We start from the raw sequence: 5,151 nt of genomic DNA on the forward strand, positions 1-5,151 counted from the left end.
CGACACAGTCGGTCTTTAAAAAAAAAAAGAAACTAGAGCCACACGTGGCACAAAGTGGGACTTTGCAAATGTAGCAAAATGCAAAAGACTCAACCTTCTACGATAATTACATCACGCGCAAGAGCAGTCTAAAGTTGAGAAGAATTGTTTGGAAGATTGTTATAACAGAAGTAGACAGACCTCACAAATGAAAGTATCAGAAGATAGCCAAGGTCAATGACATTTGACATTGAAAGGGAGACGGTCAACAAAGGTCAAGGTTACGAGATACAAGTCATCAAAATTATATACGGCTATAAAACCGGAAGTTGAGACAGCAAATATAAAAGTATAAATAGATAGCCAATGTGAATGACCTTTGATCCGCCAATGTGAATGACCTTTGATCCTACAAAAATCAGGGTCAAAAAAGGTCAAGGTCAAAAATTGAAAATTTTGAATTTTCAAAACCTGTTCCTTTTTTTGAACTATAAAGCTGAAACAATCGAACTTCTAAGACAACGTGGCTCAACGGATGAAGTAATTGTATGCAAAGTTCCATTTTGAACAAATGTATACGTTGCGAGTTATGTCCCTTGCCAAAATTGTCAATAATGAGTAATTTAACCCGGATGTGCTACGCCCACCTCAATTTCTTTTGCATAGGTTAATTGATATTCTGAATCTTATGTTGTGTTCCAAATTTAAAGCTTCTACATCATACAGGTCAAAAGATATAGGTCAACAAGAGTCAATAAAGGTCAAAATAGAAAATTGAAAATATGGAAATTTCAAAACCCGTTCCTTTTTTGGAACTATAAAGCTGGAACAATTGACCTATTATCACAAACTGGCCAAAATAATGAGGTAATTGTGTGCAAAGTTCCTTTTTGAACAAATGTATCCTATGCGAGTTATGCCCCTTTCCCAAAATGTAAACAATTAGTAATTCAACCCGGATGTGCCACGCCCACCTCAACTTTTTTGTCATAGGTTAATTCATATTCAAATTGTCTTGTTGTGTTCCAAGTTTCAATGTTCTACATAAAATAGGTCATAAGATATATACACACCAAGCTCAAAGAAACAGAAATATTGTAAAAAAAACTCAAATTTGAAAAATTCACGAATTTCAATTTTGCTTTAAAAAACGATTGTTATAAATCACTTGAAAGAGCATGAAAAGCACATTAAGAATCCGAAAAAATTAACCCTCTGGGTTAATTAGGTCACGTGCTAGAGCAGTCCAAAGTTGCGAATTTGGCTGTTTTCGGTCAGCTATAAAACCAGAAGTACATGTCGGAGGTCAAATGTCAAAGTATTAACTGATAGCTAAGGTCAATGACCTTTGACCTTATGAAGGTCAAGGTCATCAAAGTTCAAGATCACGAGATATGACCCTTCGAACTTTGAAAAAATTCAACCGGATGTTGCAAAAAAGCAAAATTGAGAATCGAAAAACGGCTTCCTATTGTCATGTTTTTTTTTATCTTCTTTCATTTGACACCAAAATCATTTAAATCGGATGAGCCATTATGTCTGAATAAAAATCGAATCATTTTTTCTCTTTTTTTTTAAAGACCGACTGTGTCGAGACCATCGCGGAAAGGTACAAATTTATATGAGGTCCCAAATTGACTCTGAGCGGGCATCGCTTCTCGGCCTTTTGGCTAAGATCAAAGTGTAGTATCTGTTCTTACGCTAGGGTTTTAGTCAAGTAATGTGGATTAATATCCGGCATTAATGAGTAGCGAGAACGCCTCATTACAGCCACATTGAGAAACGACTTTGAGTAGGTTTCGTTAGCAGTTCCGGTGGTAAGGGTCGGGAACTTGTGCTCCGACGGCCCGCTAAGTCCACCCAAGGCCTGCTAAGGGTTACAGGGCTCTTGTAGCTCTGTTTTTTCTGTTAGGGTGTTTGGTACTTCCAGTTACAGAGATAGGCTTTTCTGGTTACGGAAGTTTTTCTTTTTGTTCTAACTATGGATATCAAATCTAGTATCCAAGGTAGAACTATTCAATTTTCACAGACCACAGGGAATCAGTTTGTCTACGGACATGACTTTGTTAAGGTTTTGGAAGAAAGTTATGTTGATCCCCGGAGGATTGTTTCTATGGGTTCTGGACGATCCAACAGAATATTCCAAGTTACTGTAGATGATGAAAAAGTATCAGAACGTTTTATAGATAGTCATCATACTGTGTCAATTGGGAAAAATGTTTATTCTGTTTCTGCTTGCAACAAATCGCGATTGATTGTTAGGTTGTTCTGGCTTCCTGAATATATATCGGATATTGATATATCATCATTTTTCAAATCCTTTGGGTTGAGTGTCGCCTCTATACAGAGAGAGTTCCATCTAGCGGACGGGTTAAAGCATATAAGAACGTTAACTCGTCGTGTTTTGGTAGAAGGTCGTTCTTCGTCTTTGGACACTTACACATATTACATCATCAATATGTGGGAAAGAAACTTTATTAATTTTGCAAGGAAGGCCACCAGTTTATCTTAAATGTTATAAGGCGGGACACTTCAGGAAGGAATGTCCGTTAGGTAAACAACCTTCTTATGCCAATGCTCTTTTTTCGTCTGGTGCTAGTGTTAGTGCTGGTGTTGGTGCTCGTAAAGGTGCTTGATTCGACTAAAAGGAAGACCAGGTTTCGTACAAGCCTCAACCATTGTGTCTAAGCCTTCTAGACTGCCTGGTCCTGCTGTTTGTCCTCCTCCTCCCCCTACTCACGTAACGTTGTATGAGGATAGACTGGATGGTGATGGGTTTTATACACCCAAGAATAATGGTTGAAAAGTCTGATTCTGCTGGAATTTCCGATTTTGAATCGGAAATGGATCAGTCCGGGAGTCTTCAGGACATCGCGATGTTGTAAAACTCAAAAGGGAATTATCTGGATGTCAATCCAGGTCAGGGCAATCATCTAATGATGAGGTTGATGTCAGTGAAGAATCCTCTGAGGAGGATCTTCCTATGTAATTTTTTGTACCTTTAAAAACAAAATACAAAATCATGTTCAGAATCGGCAGCTTAAATTGTAATGGGCTTTTGAGCCAAAAGAAAGTGCGACTTCTTTCCTCCTTTATTGAATCCATGGATACTGTAATGGATGATATTAACCCGGTTGAAATGGTCAGTGATGTTATGGATAATTTAACTGACACTGAAAAGCTAAATGATATCCTAAGTAGCATGACTCCTGGTCGGTCGACCGATGGGGAGGGTTTCGGATCGGGTGAAGAGTCTTCTGAAGACTCTTCGATTTAATTTCTTTTTTACTGGTTTTTGATAATGTACCTATATATACTTACCTTGTGCTTCTTTCTGCTAATATTTATCAAGATGACACTCAATGTTTCATCCATTAACACAAATGGTTTTTTAGCATTTATTATTTATCCATTATTTATATAACTTTTTAGCCCTTGAACGTTTCGATGTTGTTTCCCTACAAGAAACACACGTTTTTAATTTAAAAATTGGAAGAAAGTTTGAACATATTTTACAGCAGTATAAATGTTTTTGGTCCTTTGGGTCTAATTATAGCTCTGGTTCTGCCATCCTCTTAAAAAACTCCTTAAGATATATAGTTCATCATTTTCATTTTGATTTAGAAGGCCGTTTTGTTTATATCGATGTTGATATAAATGACTGCCCATTACGTTTTATAAATATTTATTGTCCTAACAAACCATCTGATAGAAATGATTTTATTCGTCATCTTGAGAGTTATTTAGTCTCCTCAAGATGTATTATTTTAGGTGGTGATTTTAACTTTGTTCTTAATAATGTTTTAGATAAAACTGGTGGTAATGTTGATAAAATATCGTCAAGTTCTTCCACTTTCAAGAACCTAATTTCACAGTTTAATTTTAAAGATGTCTTCCGTTTTCATTTCCCTAATAAAGTTCTTCATACCTGGAGCAGCTCTTCGGTATCTTGTAGACTGGACAGATTTTATATACCATCTAATAAACTTTCTGGTACACATGATTTTCAAGTACAGCCTCTTATATTTTCTGATCACTCTTGTGTTTCTTTTAAATTGAGTTTAAATCCAACAGTGTCTATAGGTAGAGGTTACTGGCTCAGACTTGTTCTGTTCCAGGCAGATCAATACTGGATAATGGTCATCTTATGAGGGCAGTAATGGACTATGTTCAGGATAGAGACTTGCCTTTGGCTTTTGTCTGTCTGGACCAGGAAAAAGCCTTTGATAGAGTCACTCATGAGTTTTTATTTCTTGTTCTCCAACATTTTAACTTTGGTTTAAGCTTTCGAAAATGGATAAAGATTTTATATACAAACATTTCTTCTTCTGTTATAGTTAATCAGCATATTTCTACACCATTTCAAGTAACCAGGTCTGTAAGACAGGGGTGTAGTCTTTCCCCATTATTATATATTTTAGTTTTAGAATCATTTTTACTCAAAGTCCGAAATGACCCTCGTGTAGTGGGCATTGCTATACCTGGCTTCCCTTCAACTTCTGTCAAACTTTCTGCTTATGCTGATGATACGACATTTATTTGTACTTCAGATGCCTCTATCCAGAGAGTATTTAACATCTGTTTACTTTACGGTAGAGCATCTGGTGCAAAATTAAATTTGTTTAAGTCCAAAGGTTTATTTTTTGATAAATGGGCCAGTCGATCAGACCATCCTTTCGGCATAAGCTGGATAGATGGCAGTAAGTTGCTGGGGATCCCTTTTGGAAAAAGTGAGGTTTATTGGAGATCTTTATATACAAAAATTGCTACTTCCTTAAATTTATTTAGTAATAGGCCCTTATCTGTGTTTGGTAGATCTATCGTCTGTAATGTTATAGCTTTATCTAAACTCTGGTACGTTGGCTCTGTTTTAGTTCCTCCTCGTAATTTTTTTTATTAAAGTGCAGCGTCTCTGTTTTAACTTTATATGGCCTTCCAAAAATGAACCTGTAAGGAGAAATGTTATGTACTCCAGTGTATCACAGGGTGGGACTGGTATCATACACATTTCATCTAAACTAAAATCCTTACGTGTTATGCATATCATTAATGGTATTTCAAACCGTAATGCTAAATGGGTCTTGTGGTTCTGGCTTGGTCTGCAGCTAAGAGAATCCTTTAATCCTTCCTTTAAATCCAATTTACAACCTCATGGGTTTCATTTACCTCCTT

Source organism: Lottia gigantea (assembly GCF_000327385.1).
Source record: "Lottia gigantea unplaced genomic scaffold LOTGIsca_38, whole genome shotgun sequence".
NCBI classification, from domain to species: domain Eukaryota; kingdom Metazoa; phylum Mollusca; class Gastropoda; family Lottiidae; genus Lottia; species Lottia gigantea.